General features: G+C 46.4%; 1 protein-coding gene across 1 annotated transcript in view; it reads left to right on the forward strand.

The window, feature by feature from the left end:
• LOC144822034 (CD5 antigen-like) overlaps positions 1–19702 on the forward strand; it is a 788570-nt gene that overhangs the window by 621712 nt on the left and 147156 nt on the right. The window lies entirely within an intron of this gene.

Raw genomic sequence — 19702 nt, forward strand, 5'->3', positions numbered from 1 at the left:
TTAGGCATTTCAAAGCCCAGTTGGACGAGACAATGACTGTCTATTGTGGGGCTTCCTTGTGTTTACATAATTCCCTCCCTCGTCAGATGAGCTTCTTAAGGCTCTTGCGGGTGATGTATAATTTCCCTTCTTGACCCTCACTGATTGCCTGGGGTAACTACGTATTGTTGCCTTTGTGTGAGTACCACTGCAGTGCAATAGTAATTTTTAGCATTGGTGCATTATTCATACACTCTGAGTACCTATGTTACTGCATGGCTCTAATTGCATTGAAGCAGCCTGCACAGTGTTATACACCCTTCATTTTTGCTGAAAATCTCTGCTACCTTTTATGTTTCCATGTTGAAACATCAGATATAGTATAATTTTCATTACTGTGATGCCAAGTATGATACAGTGGCTGTTGTTTTCCTTTACAGGTGTAATGGTTACAGTATAGGTCCTGAGGTATTATGTGAATCAGTGGCAAGAAGTGTTGAATGCTTATGCTTGTTTATCTTTGTTTCAGATCTCCCTCCCTGTTGTTCCCTTCCTTTCCTTCCCTCGCCTGATCACCCTATAGAGTCAGTAATTTATACTCAGACCAAGGAGCTATCGGTAGGTGGACCTCAATGATCATAGCACCTTTATGAGGATTCAAGGAAATAACAGTCCCAGGTAGTCGTGTGCTCATTGTCTCACCAGCATTACAGGTAAACTCGTTGCATGAGTGTTATTTTCTTCTGAGCAATGGGACTGGACATTGACATTGGCTAAAGCAGCATGGCCTCCACACAAACTTGATCCATTTGTATAGCAAATGTGTTCCACACAGTACAATGTGCATCATTACTGTCACCGCAGATCTCTTGCCAGTTTGCATGCGTCATCTATGGCATAATTGACAAAGATTGTGCACTGTGGCAACATGCATGGTGTTCATCATGGCTAATGATCCATATTGTGCATGAAGTACATGGTTGTGTATGTATTGTTGCAGCTTGCTACACATAACGGGCAGCCCACACCTGCTGACGCTGTGTGTCCTGAGCGCAGCTTGGCCTTTTGGTGCCTGATCCTGTGCCCATCATTTATGGTGATTGTTCTTCCATTTTAGGTCTGTGACTCATGAGTAACCAGACACTCCTTCCTTTCCATACATGGCTTACATTGTGCCTTTCAATCCTCCTTCTCTTTCCGTGCTAGTTTTTGCCTGATGTCTCACCCCTTCCACCATCATGTGTTCATTCATTCCTGCTGCAGCCTCCCCTGCGGCACCTCACCACCGAGTGCCCTGATTCTGCAACACACACACCTCCCAGAATCTCCTCCCTCCCTCCGCCCATTGTTAATGCAGGCATCAGCTTGTCAGTGCCACTGTTGCGCCACATCTGTGCCAAAGGCAGGACCGTCTGCGCATGCAACGTGCACAGTGCAAGACCCTCTGGTCCTTCCATGACGCTGGTAACACAACAGACTCATGCTCCAGCCCCCCTCAAAACAGGGAACGCAAGACAATTATCAACCTGCTATCAGGCAACCCCTAAGCACAATCATTACAGCTTTGCTGGCTGTGTGTGCAACTCCTACTGCCAACAACAGACCATGTCCGTACAACAAGGTCATGTGCCTCCTACTGCATACCCGCTACATCCACTAGCACGCCATTGGACTCTGTCACCTTAGCCAACACAACAGCCCCACACATCTTCATTACAGTGACCTGGTAGAACGCAACCTCAGCACACTAAATCAACATTGCCATCACAGATGGATACGAGATCACCCACAGGGACCACACCAACACTCCAGGACAATGACTAGCAATTTCATCAGAAGTACCCCATCAGAGTCACATACTACACCAAGGACACACTCAGCATTGTCAAACATCTGCACTTCAGGTTTCACACCAACCCCCAAACCACCCTCAGTCTAACTATCATCTACAGATCTCCAGGCCTACACCCACAATTCTGCTAAGCCATCTACAATTATTATAATAGTCATGTATTGAGCGCAAATCTAAGCCAACGGGGTTGTCCGAGCTCTGTAGTGTGCCGAAAATGAGGCAGCATACGGAAGAGCAACTAATCTAGCAGGCTAAATATACAGGTCTTAAGGGCTTAGCGAGAATCACATTCATACAAAATCAGACGCAGCGGAAGAGGTAACTTAGTCCAACATTGGGTGGTTCCTACCTGAGAGGTTTCACCTCCTGATCTACGTTTAGCTAAGCAAGGACTAATGAGCAAGTGCTTGTCATTGGAACGTAGAGATAGTGATTGACAAAAGGGACGCAGTATCCTCCTAAGATAGACCGGAACACGGCCTTGACCTTCCCAGAAGGCGAGTGTAAGCGCCTTAAATTCTATTTGTGTAGCCATGGCAGCGAATGGAGTAGTCTTTGACACGAGGAGATATGTTGTCAAAGTGAGTCTCAACATACCAGGCAGGCAGCAGCATTTTTGCCCGTCTGCAGTATACGGAGCAAGCCTAATGTGATATGTACGTAGGAGACTTTCGCGTAGTGTAAATGGGAGGTAATCAGTGCGTGAAGCACCGTTTTACGGGTTACAATGTCCAGATAGTGTATAATTCTCTTGATGAGTTTACTCTAGCGAATACAAGCGGCACCTGCCTCTTGTACCTGTGTGGCAAGGGATAGCTGATTGTCCCATATTACTCCCAGATTCCTGACCACGTCCTTGTGTGCTGGGGCAATGGCCAGTTCCTCTGGCCACCACAGATTGGAAAAGAGGGGAGAAGGTTGGTTAAAGGAAGAGGAACTCTGTGTTAACTTTATTAAGTTCTCAGAAATTGTGGTACATCCAGGCCACAATAATCAAGAGAATATTTTCTAGTGTGTCAAAAGTTAGCGTCACACAGCATTCTAGGTGAATAGCAGCTGAGGCTCATCAGCATATGATATGATTTAGACTTCAGACATGGCAATCGATGCAGCCAACGGGGTTAAGTAAATATTACAAGACAGAGGGCTCAGATCAGAGACCAGCAGCACGCCCCACTTCAGTGATTTGACTGGGGAGATGGATGGATAGGTCTGGACCTGCTGTGTGCAGTCAGATAGTAAGGACGATATACAGTTCACCATGAAGCCACCCACGCCTATGGTCTTAAGGAGGTTCAGAAGAATGGGATGGGAGACGGTGTCAAATGCTGTAGACAAGTCTAACAGCACCAACAACGCCTTGGAACCTCCGTCAACCACCCAGCGTATGGAGTCTGCCATTTCAATGAGGGCCGACTCAGTACTATATCCGGGGTTGTAACTGGATTGAGAGTCGTGAAGGAGGCTATTATCTTCAACAAAGGCCATCAGTTGCTGCAAGGAGTTATTCACTTAAAGCTTGGCCGGAGCTGGTATGTGAGAGTTAGGTCTATGATTGCAAGGAGATACAGGATCTGCGTTGGCTTTCCTTAAGATGGGCAGGAGGAACACGTGTCTCCAAACATCTGGATTAGAGCCCAATTTGAGTGAAAGGTTCCAGATGGAACTTAAATCGTGATTGGGACTCTTTGCAAGGATGTTGTATAGTTTGGCGGGCAAGGGGTCAGTAGGGTAACAGGATTTACACATCTGCAATTAGAGCAGAGATGCTTCATATGAAAATGTGTAAAAAACACTGAGACCACAGAGATGGGAAACAGCTTTACAGATTGGTACTCAGACATTGTACAAGTACATCAGCACACAGGCCCTCACCTATACTGACAACATGGGTCAGGGATACAGCAACTCCTGGCTGGAGGACAACCATAGCACCATCCTGCATTTGTACATCAACGTTTGCATCCAGTGGCCCAAAAAACAACACACTGCACCACACTCTGTTACAGATCCACCAAGAACGATTGACTAAAGGCAATCAAGACGCTACGGTGGAGTTCCACACCTCCACGTAGCCCCTGAGCTTCCTGTCCCTGGCTCCCCCCCCCCCTTCGAGACTGATGGCGATCATTTGGTGTTGGAGTGCAGCTCGCGGCATGTTTGCGGTACACGCTGAATAGTCTCTGAATTCTGCCTCATCAGGTGTTATGCCGTGCTGAGATTACAGGCAGGGAAAGAGAGCCCGTTTACCATGGAGATGTGAGGTGAGCGGCATCGTATTGTGGCTTGATCCTCGATACACTGTACCTGAACTGGGGCTGAAAAATCCTTCCCTGCAGAAAGCAACCACAGAATATTGTTTGCCACCTGTCGCTTTGGCCATCTTTATTGCTTTGTGGGCAGTCCCCCCCGCCTCTGAAGCTGCTTACAATCTTGCAGCGGCCGCGGTGTGGATATGACTTCATGTACCAGCATCCTTAGTGGCAGGAGCTGCTTTTGTGTTTTTAGATAGCAGTAGCCGGAGGATAGAACACTTTGGACTCCCCATTATTATTATTACAATTGGGTATACTCCTAAACTAAATTGTGACCACATCTTGACTAATATCTAGCGCATAAGCAGTTTCGTGATGGGGAAACAATTAACTGTGCGCGCTTAGGCGAGAATACGTCGCCAGCAAGCCAAAGAGGACGCTGATGCAGCAAAAAGTGCCGGTACAGAAGCGGGTAAAGAGGAGCCTGTGATGGATATTTCTGAAAGCTCTGGGGAAGAAGACGAGGAGTCTCCGGATACTGTCTCCACCCTGTTGACTCAAACTAATTTAGGGAATAACTTTGTGTAAGAGACACCTGGGGTGGCTGAGGATAATAGTGGAGCTACATTATTATAACTGACTGAACCGTCTACTCAAAGTGGCCTTCAGGTATCTAATGAGGTGATGACTCCGGTGGCCCTTAAAACTCATAAACAATGTCCTTTATTTGAGAGAAAAACCATTATGCCAATGTCTAACAGTTTAGCTTCGCCTGCCGTTGGTCTGATTTCTAGCTCCTTTTCAGAGATACCAGCTGTTGCAGTTGCCATGGCCTTTCCAAAGACTTTGGGCTTAGCGCTTAGTTCTGCTGACACAATGGTAAATAATCCTTCACCCTTTAAGGAAAAATGATCATCATCTACGAGCAAAGGAGTATATGCCACTGCAGCACCACACACCGACCTCACATCCTTTGCTACCACTAATTCGCATAGTCCAATTCTAGGGATGGAGACCGAGACGACTGGAGAGTTTCAGATTTCAGTCAAAGATAGGCTAAATCTGATATAGGACTAGGTGAGAGAAATGAAGCAATTTCAAAAAACAGAGCTGGCTGTTATTAATCAACGTTTGGATAAAATTGAAGAGTCAATGTCTTCCTTCCCCGCCCGTCTACAAGAAGCCGAAACTAGGATTTCGGGTTTGGAAGATCATAGGACAGAAGTGAAAAAGGAGGTCCAAATTTTTTCCAAAACTTCAAAAGCACTTGAATCCAAACTTGATGATTTAGAACATTACAATAGGAGGTCGAATCTTAGAATTGTTGGAGGTCCCGAGAAAATTGAGAGCTCAGATATGACGCAATGGGTCACTTCCTTCTTCCTTCATGAGGTTATTCCAGAATTTAAAGGGGACTTAACGATCACTCGTGCCCATCGGGTTCCAGCGCAGCCCCTCTCTAACTCCACACTCCCTCGGACTATTCTGGTGAATTTCTCTGATGTCCGTGTCAAAGAGATAATTCTCTCCAAAGCCTTTAAACAAAGACAATTTGCTGCTAACGCTACCACTAAATGTCGGATTTTTTCAGACATGTCCGCTGCCGCAGCCAGGAGGAGGAAGGAATTTGTTAAAATTCTTCAACTATTCAAAGATAAAGGTGCCCAAGCTATGATTGCTCAACAATCAAAGCTAAAAGTTCTTGTCAAAGGCAAATTCCATATGCTGACCGATGTAGATGAAGCACAAGCGCTACTTCGTAGGATCTCACAAGATTAGTAGGATTTGACTTGACCTATTTTTGGGGGGATTTATTCCTGTTTTTCTTCACTTGGTTTTTTGGAAAAGCCCAGTCTTTTCTTTGAACTCTTTTGTATATGTGTATTGCTATGCTATGGTCTGGGCTTTCCTATTTAGTGACCTTATGGTAACGCTGTAGAGTATCTTACGTTTTCTCGGGGTGGGGTTGGGGTTAGGATCCAGGAAAGGGGTTTTAGGGGGGTTAAGGGGTGCAACAACTAGGCACCTCTACGATAGGGGGTTTACCTTGTGGCCAGCGTGGTGAGGTGTAGTAGGGGTAGAACAGGGCCATGGGGTTGGGTTCAAGAGATTGGGGGGGGTCACTGGTGTCGGGGGTGAAAAAAATAAAAAAGATTGAAGTATCTTGGATCTTTTTTGCATGTGTGGTTGAGGGCTTTTTACTCTACCATATATTATTATCTGGGGGGAACTTATTTGGACAGAAATTGTACATATTGCTGAAATGCTCATAGGAAATTTGTATAATTTGAAATGTCTATCATAAGGGGGCTTAAAATAATTTCTTTCAATGTTAATGGTCTAAACCACAAGAAAAAAATGAGAGCCTTTGAATTATGGATCAAAACAGAGAATCCTGCGGTAATAATGTTGCAAGAGACCCATATCCGTGGCGCAAAAATTTATGATTTCTTTATGTTTAAGACATGGTCCTCATTTTGGGGGTTTTCATCCTCTACAGTATCTCAACGGGGTGTAGCCCTTTTTTAAATCGGAATTTGAACGCAGACATTATACAGTCAGAAGAGGGTGGCGCAGGCCGGTGGTGTTGAGTCACATGCTCAGTTATGAATAGACATAGGCCGATTACTTTTGTTTGTTTCTATGCTCCAGTGGATGATATCCCTCAGGTCTATGAAGATCTGTTTCAATCACTGCTCATGGTGGGGGGGGGGATATTGTTATTGGGGGGATTTTAACATTCTTATGGATACAAAGCTGGATTCCACTACATTTTCCAAAAAACAGCTTAAACCCAAATCGCGCAGAACAATTATTAATAATATGTTAACTCTTGAACTATGTGATCCATGGCGTTTACAGAATCCACAAAAAAAAGAGTGTACCTGCTGGTCGGGCAGGTTTAAATCTTCTTCCCGTATGGATTTTTTTTGGCCTCCCGGCAATTACATTTTTCCAATCAGAGATTTCTTTACAATGGTTTTTCAGATCACGCGATGTTGGCTGTTGAGTTTGTTCTGGGAGAAGATTCCAGAACCCCTAAGCGATGGTTATTTAATAAGCTATACTTACAAGATGATGAATGGGTCACTTCTCTTAAATTGGGAATCTCAGATTTTATAGCTCGTAACTCTGATACTGCCCCCTTGCATATAATTTGGGATTCGTTGAAAGTTTTCATCCGTGGTATTGTGATAAGTAAGGATGCAGCTGACTGGTTGACCATCAAGAAATCTAGAAATTTACTACAACAAAAAATCCAGACTTTAACTTTGCAACGACAAGTTGATTCTTCGAGTTATGTCCAAAATCAATTAAATGAAGCTAAACGTGAACTTTGCTCTAATCTATTCTCGCAAAGTGAAGCAATTTTTCGATGACAATCACAAAAAATTGACGAGGAAAGCAACTTTACAGGCAAACTTCTAGCTTGGCAGGCCAAAGAACAAGCTGCTGCAAACCAGATTCGTTGTTTAAAATGTCCCGTCAAAAATAGTGAGATATCACAGTCTGCGGCAATTGGCTCCATAATGTTTTTACACTATCAACAGATCTATAGCAAATATCAAGACATAGATCATCAAAAGCTCTCTAATTTTCTTGGTAGATATCCGATTCCATTTCTTTCAAAGATTGCGCAGGAGACAATGATGAGGCCATTTACTAAGGCAGAACTAGAATTGGTGATTAAGGACTTACCGCTTAGTAAGGCTTGCGGCCCGGATGGGATTCCTGCCGAATTTTTCAACGTTTTTTTCAATTCTTTTTCTGATTTGTTATTACAATTATTAAATTCTATGTTGAATGGTGGGCGAGTTCTAGATTCTTATCATGAAGGCACGGTAGTGAGCTTTCTGAAGAAGGGGAAAGACTCTAAAGATCCTTATTTATATAGACCGATTACTTTATTAAATTCTGATTATAAAATTACTACCAAATCACTATCAACTCGTTTTAATACCATTGCTGCTGATCTAATACACTCCAATCAAAAAGGTTTTATTGCAGGTCGCCAATTAATCACCGATACAAACTTTTTAATTGAGGCATTAGATTATTTTCAGATAAGGAGTATCCCTGCGTTAATTTAATTTTTAGACGCAGAAAAAGCTTTTGATTTGGAGGTTTGGGAAACACTTTTTACAATTTTAGCGCACTTTAGAATTCCCTCACAAATTATTAGTTTAATTAAAAATGTATACACTGGTGCTAAAGCTAATATAATTATTAATTCCGTTTTGGTGGGTTCAGTTTTAGTGCAACGAGGTACCAGGCAAGGCTGCCCTTTGTCACCTATTCTTTTTGCTTTTTTTATTGAACCACTAGCCACTGCAATTCAGAATTCTGTGAATATTGCTGCTCCGATTATCTCTATGGCCAAAATCAAATTATATGCGGACGACATCATGTTATTAATCAAACCAGACCAGCAATCCCAGATCCATGTTTTACAGATTTTCGGAGAATTTGAAGCCTTAGGTGGTTATCGGATCAATAAAAAAAAACTGACATTTTGGTCTGTGGGGATATAGATACAGAATTACATCCAGATTTAGTCAGCTGTATTAACCCAAGACCTAAAAGGTATTTAGGAGTTCTGTTTTCCGCGTCCGTATCAGGACTATATATACTTAATTTTGATCCTCTTCTTCAGAAGGTTCGCTCCATGTTTATTAGATGGAACCCGCTGCCATTATCCATTTTGGGCCGTGTCGCTCTGATCAAAATGTCCGTTCTCCCACTTTTTAATTTTCTATTTTCTTAAAAGTAGAATCTTTGTTTTCGGGTTTTATATGGGGTAAGAAGACTCCCCGCATAACAATAGGGGCACTTTATGCAGATACAGAACAAGGAGGTCTTGCATTACCAAACATTAAAGACTTTCATAACGCTTATTTTGCACAATATTTGGATAGATTTAAAATTGAAATACAGGGTTCAGATATATTTATTAGTTTTTTTTCGATCAAATTTGTCGTGAAGCTCAAATTTCCCTCTTCTCTTCAAGTGCCTAGATCTCCGAAACTCGTTAGATATAAGATCATGAATTGGTTTTTTAAAAGAAGGGCCGCTATGCTTAAAAGATATTCTCTCCCGCAGTTTAACTTAACGACTTCCTTAATGTATGTTTTCAAACATTTAGGGATAAAAATTGGTTCGGAAATCGTAGTTAATTGGTATCGAGCAGGGTTTAATACATTATCAGATTTTCGAACGGGTGGAAGCTGGATAACTCAGGGAGAGATGTCACGATTAATTCAAGGAAACTTTCTTTTAATTGGTTCTTACATTATGATTTATAAAATGTTGGAACAACTGGATCTAAGGCATATCAGTACCCCTACTCTGCTATGGAACGAGCTTTTTGTGACCTCACGGTCAAGAAAACCGGGGGAATTGAAACATTGTTTGGCACAGAGTATAGAGAAAGACCTTAGCTTAAAAGTAATTAAAAAATGGCAGGAACAAGAGAACCACAGTTTATCCCTTAACACTTGGAGGACCTTAAATAAACTAAATTTTAGCGTACTGAGAGGGTCTAATTGGCGTAGAATGCTATTTTTTAGAAAATGGCTTTTATATCGTACTCCTGCTGTCATCGGCAAAATGTACGTTAGTACCTCAGCCAACTGTTTTAGATGTCAGCAATTTGCTCCAGCCAATTGGTCTCATATAATTTTATATTGCCCGAAAATGTTGTTTTCTGGAATGAAATTTTTGTGTTTCTTCATACCGATTATAAGATCAGGATTACTCACAGTCCTCAATTAAGACTGTATGGTTATGATTCTGATCTCGGTTTAGCAGACCATTTGGTTAAATTGCTGTATATAGTATCTGCTGTGGCAAGGTCTTTGATACTACAGAACTAGCAGTCAACATAGGTTCCCTTGTTCCCGGAATGGTTGCATAAAATGAAGAAAGTTAGAAACATTGAATCTTTATATTCACAACGAATCGGCGGGTTAAGAAAGTTTGACAAAATTTAGAAATCATTTTTTGATTAATTGTGTACAAATGTATTGTGACTAAAAATTCTACTTGAATTGTTTTTGTCTTACACATTCTTTTACTTTATGTCAATTTCCTTTATGTATGCTTTGTTTATTTGATCCTAAAGTACTTCAATAAAAAAAAAGAAAAAAAAAAAAGAACGATTGACCAAAGTCAACACAAACAAGCTGTGTGGCACCCTCACACAGGACACTCCAACTAACGATACCGCCAAACCCTGCAACCGCACACACTGGATCAGCGACTGACCCAATACTCTTCCCACATTGGCTTGATTTCCTGTGAAGCACAACAACAGTTAAGCCACCAGGGACAAGGCAGCACTACTGGACTCATACACGCCTAGCCATACTCATGTGCAAACCTTGTAAAACAAACAACCATCAGTTAACTTTCTGCCCTGAAATCGACAACACACAGACATCACCATATCATCAGCACGGACAAGAGGACAACCTCCAGGTATGGCTTAGGCACCAACACACACAACATGAATGACCTCATCGGCATTGTGAGAGAACTATCTGACCCCAGCTCTCCATCCAAGAGACATCCCACCCTTGCAAGGCCAAGGGGATCATTTGAAACTTACTACCACTGCAAGCTCGTGGACGTACATGACAGCCTCGCCACACAGAGGCAGTCAGCACTTTTTCCACAGGACATACCCCCCTCAGGTGCTGGACTCCCATCAGCAGCAAAGACACCACCCGGCTCATGTACACCATCCAGTCCGGCTCTCCATCTGGACCCTTCCCACACAACATCTCAATCACAGCATACACCATCCTTCAGGCCCACCTCCGGGACGTCATGAATGTCTCCTTTGAGTATGCCACTTTCCATGGGAGCTGTAGGCATGCAGGAAGCCAGGCCCTTCTTTTACGACGTAAGGCTGTACCGCAGGATCGCCTGGAACGTCACCCTGCTTCCCTACCCGGCAAATGTCATCAAGAAGACAGTCAACAAGCAACTGACCATCTCACTCCAAGCAAACATCTCCAGGCAAACCGCACCAGACCGTCTTCCACAGTAATCACCCCACTGCAACAGCCCTCATTGCCACCACCAACAACATCTTGGACTGTGCTCAACAATGGTGAGTACACCACCCTCACCCCATTGACCTCTCATCCAGCATTCTACACCGTGTGGTACCACGGTGTCAGATCACACATCTCCAACACTGGGATCCAGAGGAAGGGCCAGGATGAAAGCCCCAAGTACCTCACCAGCAAGGCCCAGGGAGTCTGCCTCCCCCCTTCGGCACGTAATACACTGGGGTCATCGGGCCCAGGTGTCATCTCGCAGTGTGACTATCTACATCATCTCCATGACCCCCCTCGCCAACATCACATGTGCAAACAATCTCATCATCATGTCCTCTGCCATTGACATCCAGCTGCTCCTCACCCTCACCAAATACCCAGCCACTCCCAGATACAACATTAAAGAAGGCATGAGGTTCATTGACATATGGAGGTACCTCAGCCACATGAGACTGAACTTGGACAAGACTGGTCTCATCATCTGAGGAATGTCCCCTTACGGCTGGGACAACTCCTTGTGTCACAGCAGCCTCTGCAGTGCACAAGCACACATTGGCCACACACGCAAGCAGGTTCTCATCGTACACTACTCGCTCCCAATAACTATGCAAATGAACACCATCTCTACCTCATGCTGCAAGTCCCTCCGCATGCAGCAAATGTTTATCAGATAGATCGAGTCCTAGTCAAGACAGACAGTCACCCAGGTACACAACAACAGCCGGCTGTACTACAGCAACACCCTCTACACAGGAACAATAGCCAGACTCCAGGAGGACTTGTGCACATACAGGGTGCATCAGCACACCTCATCCTCAACATCCCCTGCCACAGCCACATGACTGTCCACCTGAGATACCTACAATGGGCTCACTCTCAACAGCAGGATCACCTTCACACTCCTCAGCCACACTCAGGAGGCACTCCACAACCCCAGCACCGAAGACCAACATGGACGTCTCCCATCCAACACCCCATTGCCCCAACTCCGTCAAGCCAACCTTGCCCTGGGCATCATCTATTACATCCACAGTATAACTGCATGTGGAAGATAGTTCTCCAACCTCACCATACAGACCTGGTACTCCCTCCCTGGGCACTTCTACATGGCCCATGACCTCTACACCTTCATTACACTCTTCCAAAACTGTCTGTCTGAGCAGCATGGCAGACCCCCCTCAGCAGATTGAAACCATCACAGGTGAGTATAGCGCTCCATGTATGTATTTGATGATACATTGTGACCTATGTGTGTCCTCAACCGGACTCAGATCCCAGTGTATGGATGGGTTGAGTTTGTTCCACACTGTGGCATACCTGGACATTTCCCCACACGTTTGTTGTAGAATGATGGTAAATGACTTGACTGCAACATCAATTTCAGTAGTGTTGTTTTTTTTTGTTTATCGTTCTTGTGCGGCAAATGTGAGTTAGTGATGGGTGCTGTACAAAAAGGGGGAGGAATCCAAAGTTCACAAAGGGAGATGTGATGCCTTGCAGTTTGAGTCACCAGAGCCCAGACCACAGTGCTTGGCATCATTGGTCAGACTGCAACCAGCAAGTCCATGTGGGAGAGTAGGACAGTCAATGAAGTGATGCTGTTGCACACAGACTCCAGGTTCCAGACCAGGTGTCCTGGGAGATACACATGGCCCACTGCCTCTCAGTGTGTCTCCCGTGGACGACCCACCTTCCTTGGGGGACCCTCATGTGCAGGCTTTGACGATGCACGGGACGCTTCGTCGGACAATTCCTCCTCCTCCTCCCTCCTTGTGCCTGGTGGCCATCTTTGCCTTGAAGTGTCTTGCCTGATGACACAGGGAGGGTGCTGCATGTTGTCAGCAATCGGACGGAGTGAATGGCTAATGTAAATGTAAATGTAAATGTAAATGTAGTATACTTGTAAAGCGCACAGCTGCCCCAGCAACGGGGCGTCCCGGCGCTGTATAACTCTGGGGAACCCGTCCTGGCTTTCCCTGTGGGATGGTCCCTTGCTGGGAGTCCCCAAGGTGGAGCCAGGCATCCCCGGAATTGGTGGGGCCGTTGTGGAGATTAGGCAAGCTAATGCCCAGAGTTGCCGAGTGGAACCCCTGATTAGAGTAAGCACCGAAGCGAGAATTATCGAGTCCGCTGACCAAGGTCCACGACCCTGCCGCGTCGGGAATTGAACCCTGGTCCCAGGCTGACATCTGCTCTCAGGCCTGCCGCCTCTAACCAGTGAGCCACACTACTCCACTGTCCCTTTGCACCGCCAGGAGCTCAGCCAGTCTTGCCTCCATCCGTCCTTAGTGTTGTTGTTGACTAGCGTGTTGCTCGGCCTGCAGGTTTATTATCTCTGTTAGGGCCCCCACTACCTGGCTGAACTCCCTGGTGTCCCGCCGGAATGCCTCCATGATGTTGCGGGGCTCAGACATACCGGGCCCTGCAGCTGTCTGGTCAGGTTCTCGCCTCCGCCTGCTGCTACTCCCACCACCCCTGCCCACATGAGCCTAGCCTGCCGTTGTGGGCACATCGGCTTGATGGGACCCCTGAGTGATGGCAGTGGTGGTGTTGTCTGCCCCCTCCTGGGTGCCCGTCGAACCTTGTCCCTCATTGTCAGACTGGCTCAGTTCTTGACTGTGGGCAGGGCTCCGAGCTGTCTGCTGGGATGTGGCAGGAATGGTGGTGACAGTTGGCGCAGGTGTGCCTGATCCAGATGCTGCACGGCTTGGGGCACCAGAGGTGCCAGGTCGGTCGGGGTCATCCATGGAATGGTGAGAGGCGTCGCTGTCGCTGGGATGAGGGTCCTGCGGAGCCTGGGACTGTGAATCATCTTCCCCATCATTGGGGAAGGATTCCGCACGTTGCCCTGTGGGTGTGAGAGACAGGCAATGTTGATGCCATTTAATGCAACATCCATTTCTCATACACATTGTAGTTGGCACTGTTCCACCTGGTAGTTGTCCATGCTTTGGATTGTCCTCAATGTTCACTTGTGGATGGGTATGTTGTGGTGTCCGATTGATATGTGCTCCTGAGTCATTGACATGTGGGGGCATATTTACTATAACTGGCACAGCCCTGCATATCAGCAGGGATTCACCAGTCATTGTGCACCACACCTATGCCAGCACAGATGCAACGCATTCATATTGTGGAGCACCATGGTGGGAAAAATGGGTCAGCAGCGTCACACATCTGTGTTGTATAAGTAGGCGCATTGCTGGAGTAGCGTCACCAGCGCAAGACAGCTCCAGCAATGGTCTATGGGGTCCTATCTGCACAATGTTGCTTCATTCCTTATGCCTGCATCAGCCATGCACAGGGTTTTGACGCAGCATGTGCTTATAAGTGACAGAGGGAAATCCTGTAGATTTCACATAGCCACTTTTGGGAGGCGTGCCTAATCCATTACGCCAACCCCCCTCTTGCCCTGCGCCACTATATCTACTTGTGGCGCACGGCTTTAGAACGTGACACATCTCCCAGATGCGTCACCTTGTAAATTACCAGCACCATGGCGCCACTTTTGTGCTGCAGCTGTGTCACAGAGGTGATGCAATGGTGGCGTGTAAGAAGCGCAAGAGGCTTGTGAATGGGCAGCGTGCATTTGTTGCTTGGATTCTTCATCAGATCTGAATTGGTTTAGTTGTGTTACATGACCAATGTGCCAGTGGGGGACTCCATTGCCTGTCCCAGGTGGGTATGTTTGTGAAAAGGGTGTGTGTGACAGCCTGTGGTGGTAGTTGGAGTCTGAGTTGGCACTGGGCCTCCCTCGTGGTGTGGCTGTCCCCCCATGGAGCATGCTGCCATGACAGTGGCTGTGAGTTCCTGCCCAAGATAGTTGACCTTGTTGTCCTGGTGTTTGTGTTTGCACTGGTCACAGGAGGGCCTTGTGCTGCCTACACCAGGGCCCAGTGTCAGCTAACTTGTCAGTACATTCACACTCCATGTGCATTGAGCATGGTGCATGGTTGTGTACCTGCGCCATATGGGATGAGTACAATTGGACACGGCATCCACAGAGATGTTTATAGGGGTGTGTAGATTTTTAGATTCATCACCATCCCCCTTGCACCCTTCTCACCCTCCGCCTTGCACCCTTCTCACCCTACCCCTTGCACCCTTCTCACCCTCCCCCTTGCACCCTCCTCCCCTCCATCTTGCACCCTTCTCACCCTACCCCTTGCACTCTTCCCACCCAATGTCGGGTGCTACCACCTGGGACAATGGGACCATTTGTAAGGCATGATGGACTAGGGCCGGCCCTGATTGGGCCAACACCAGTAACATTGGCAATCCAGGGGGGCCCAAGATACACCCTTCCCCCCCTGCGGACGCACAGGGAATTGGGTCTGATTTGGGGTCCCACAATGCATTTAGTGACACCCACCCTCCCAGAATACTGGACGTCTAATCTTTGGTCTGTGCTTCCTGTAGCATGGGACATGGTATTGTCTGCTTGTTAGTGGCTTTTGCGTTGTTTTTGCCTGTAGTTATGGGCAGCTGACGCTTGGCGCTTGTTGCTGGCATTTTTTCTACTTGGAGTGTAGCTGCCATTACCAATGTTACATGAGTTGTTCATATACTCACCAGGCTCTACGACTCCTTCAATCCCATGTACTCTCCCCGGTGGTAGCAGTACCATGACCATCTCCTCCCAGGGATGGTACTGTACTGGTCTGCGGGGACCACCGCCTCCAGTGTATTGGCTCTGTTGGTAGTCGGTGTTCATCTTCCGCTTCACCATCCTCCGCAGATCGTACCACCTGTTCTGGCAAACTGTCCTGGTGCTCCTGATGGGTGCAACAGCATTGACCCTATTGACAATCCTCTCCCACAGCCGTGTTTTCTCAGCTATGCTGGTCCGTCTGACCAATGCGCCAAACAGCTGTGGCTCGACTCTGATGGCTACATCTGCAAGGATCTCCATCTCCTCCTTTGTGAACTTTGGATTCTTGTGTGCGGACATGGTGTGGGGTGAATGTGATTGGGGGGTGAGGGTGTGTATGGATGTGGGTGTGTGGGTATGAATGTGAATGGGGGGTGTGGGTCTGAATGTGATTGAATGTGATTGGGGGTATGTGTGAAGGTGGATGTGTGCAGTTGTTTGTCTGTTGTCTGGCTCACTGTGGCTAAATGGGTGTGTCGCAAAGGATCATGGTTTGTGTGTGGGGCTTAATTTGAATTTTTGGTGGGTGTGTTATAAGGGGTGGGTCTGAGTTAGGCCCTCTGTTTGCCTGTTTAGATCTGGCCAGGACATTCATTTCCAATGGTTTGTACACAGGAGATATGTTTTGTGGTGTTGTGAGAGTCGTTTGCACCCTCCTTGTGCTTTTTTAATGGGTTTGCGTGCGCTTCGTTCAGGGGAGGCTTCGTTTCGCATTTGATTGTGTGGCTCACTTATACGCGACGTTTTACCGGGGTTCGCATGCGCTTCGTTCAAGGGGGGTTTGATTCGTATCCTGCTACATGTGAGGTGCGCTTGATATTCGGCGTGTTTTTAAACCTGTCACTTTGCTACTTGTACTGTGTGCACTTTGTATATTGGGCTAACTGTACTGTTATAATTTTTAATATACTTACCTCTGGCTAACTTTCTTTTGCCAATTTTTTTACTTGCTCGAGACGCCCCGGTCCACCGCAGCCATTTAGGCTGATTGTTTTGGACGGCGCCCCGAACGCTTGTAGGGAAGTCCTCACTTCCGGTTCTTCGGCTAGCTGTTTGGATACGTGTATTTAAGGTGGCTATGGTGCGGGAAGGTGGCTATGGCGTGGGAGCGCAGCAGACGCGCGCAGCTGGCGCGCCAAAGGCAAGCCCGAATGCGCCCGTCCGCAAACGATCCGGGCTCAGGGCCAGTCCCCCTGGATCTTTTTCCACCGAGAAATCTGAAATTTTATGCTACTCAAGAGACACTCTCATGGGACTGAACCCTTTGAAAGGAGAGGCTCTATGTCAACGAGTCTTGCCCAATTATCCATCTAGGTGGAGGGTAAACTTCTGTCCTACATGCTTGGTTCCGCTTCCTAGGATTACAGACCACCGTAGCCAGTTGCCTGCTCTATCACTAGACAATACGATAGAAGGGACCCCAAGAGAGGATACGGCAAATTGTATTCCGAATAATAATATAGATAGTGCCTTAAATACTGGCACGCCGGAGCCAGTCAATAATGGGTGGAAGAGAGGCCTTAAATGTGGCCTGCTTAATGTTAGATCACTTCCTAGACACTCAACGGAAATACAATTGTTAATAGAGACCCATAACCTGGATGCTCTGTTTTTAACGGAGACCTGGACTGTGGCAGGGATGGAGCTGGAATTGGAACCAGCATGCCCATTGGGATATAAGGCCCAGCATAGGCCCAGGACCACAGGCAGGGGAGGTGGAATGGGAATAATTTTTAGAGAGGACCTGAATTTCACCTTATTGGACATAGATGAAATCCACTGTGCGGAGCTTTTAGGATTTTCAGCCAGGGATGACGCTGGCCAGATTGCATCGGGTATGATTTGTTACAGACCTCCAAGTGCACTGAATGCACACCAATAACAAGAACTGATTAATGTCATTAGTTACATGGCGCTTACGCATACTCAGTTAATAGTGCTGGGTGACTTTAATCTATGGGAAAATGGAAGTATGGATACAGGCTTTCATAATATAATTCCATCCTGCGATAATCTGGGCATGAAGCAATGGGTGGTGGAACCAACACACAAGGGTGACCATATTCTACATCTGATTTTTGCAGTAGAGGGCCTTGTCAGTATGGGGGCAGATTTGCCTATGGGGTGGAAAGATCACCACCTCATTCTGTTTAGTATCCAAAGTCTCGATGGAATAAGACATAGGGATGGGAAAGTGAGAACGCTCCTTGTATGTGACTGGAAGGTTCTTCTTAAAAGAAAAGCAGAGGCGGATGGCCCTGTGTTCCACATGGAGGCTCTGTTTAACTCTGGAAATTCGATAACAGACAACTATACGGCATTTTATGATCACCTGGTTAAGGAACTGGATCAGGTCGCTCCAGTTAAAGTCATTAAGAAAAAAGGAACTCCATCTGCCCCCTGGTACACGGAGAGACTGAGGAGTCTCAAGCTCTCGTGTAAAAAGGCAGAGAAACAGTGGAGGAAGGAATATTCGGAGGAAGACCGATCTAGTTGGAGGTGTACAATTATAAAATACAAACTAGAAATATCCACTGCCAAGGCAGAGTTTTTTGCATCCATTATATTGAAGAGCTCCAACAAATCTATGGATATTTTTAAGATAGTGAAAGATCTGACCAACCCAGAGTGTACTATGAGTAAAATTAAACCATCCCAGGAATTGTGTGATGGACTGGTGTGTTTCTTCCCGGATAAAATAAATAAAATTGTGGAAAGCATGAAGGAACAATCCCAACCTACCTCAATGGCCCAGACAGGGGGGCCAGAGGATTAAATGAGGAGGGCGCTACTGAGATAGTTGCTCCCGGGATCTCCCTGGATAAATTCCCAATTCCATCAGAGGAGGAGTTTGTTAGGGTGGCCTTAGGGGTCTCCTCTGGTTCCCCTTTGGATCCACTACCCCACAGGCTGATGAAAGAGTTTGGGACAGAGATCTTTCCTATCTTACAACAGCTATGTTGCCAGTCTATTGACACAGGGATTGTGCCCATGGAATGGAAGCGAGCTATCATTACCCCGCTCCTGAAGTAATCTACCCTTGACCCATGCAGCTATAAGAACTACCGACCAATTTCCCTCCTGCCTTACCCGGTTAAGATCTTGGAACATTAGGTTAGCAGGACCATGTCCCAATATCTGGAGCCAAATAACATCTTGGAAGGGGAACAGTTTGGTTTTCGCCCCGGCCATGGGACAGTATCAGCCTTAGTGGTGGTGCTGGATGACCTGTGGATGCGGATGGACAGGGGCCAGTCGGCAATTTTAATCCTGCTGGACCTGTCCGCCGCATTTGATATGGTGGACCATGACACTCTGCTCTCAAGGCTGGGGACCTTTGGAATTAAGGGAGTAGCACTTAGGTGGCTGCAATACTATCTATCAGACAGAAGACAGGCGGTGGCACTTCCCCCGTACCAATCAGAAATGGTGGAAGTTCCTCATGGGGTACCGCAGGGGTCGGCAATTAGCCCTATTTTATTTAATGCATATATGCAGCCCCTGTTGGGTATCATCAAGGCATACAACATCAGTGTGATTAATTATGCCGATGATACGCAGCTGTTGATATCTCTGAAAGGGGACCAGGCAGAATCATTGGACTGCTTTCATGACTGTATGCATGAAATGACAAAGTGGCTGAAGGCTAACTCTCTCCAGTTTAACAGCGGGGAAACGGAGATCCTACAATGTCGGACGGGGGGATTGCCCGTAGCCTGCCAAAAGATTTTTGGCCCCTGACTTCAGATGGCACAATGACCCCAGTGAATACGGTACGCAACTTGGGGGTCAGTCTCAATGAGAATCTCAATTAGGAGACCCATGTTAATAAATTAGTGGGAATCTGCTTCTCCATAATTCGGGGTCTCCGTAAGGTGCTGCCACTGCTGCCTATCCAGGT

Source organism: Lissotriton helveticus, chromosome 3_1, assembly GCF_964261635.1.
Source record: "Lissotriton helveticus chromosome 3_1, aLisHel1.1, whole genome shotgun sequence".
Lineage (NCBI taxonomy): Eukaryota > Metazoa > Chordata > Amphibia > Caudata > Salamandridae > Lissotriton > Lissotriton helveticus.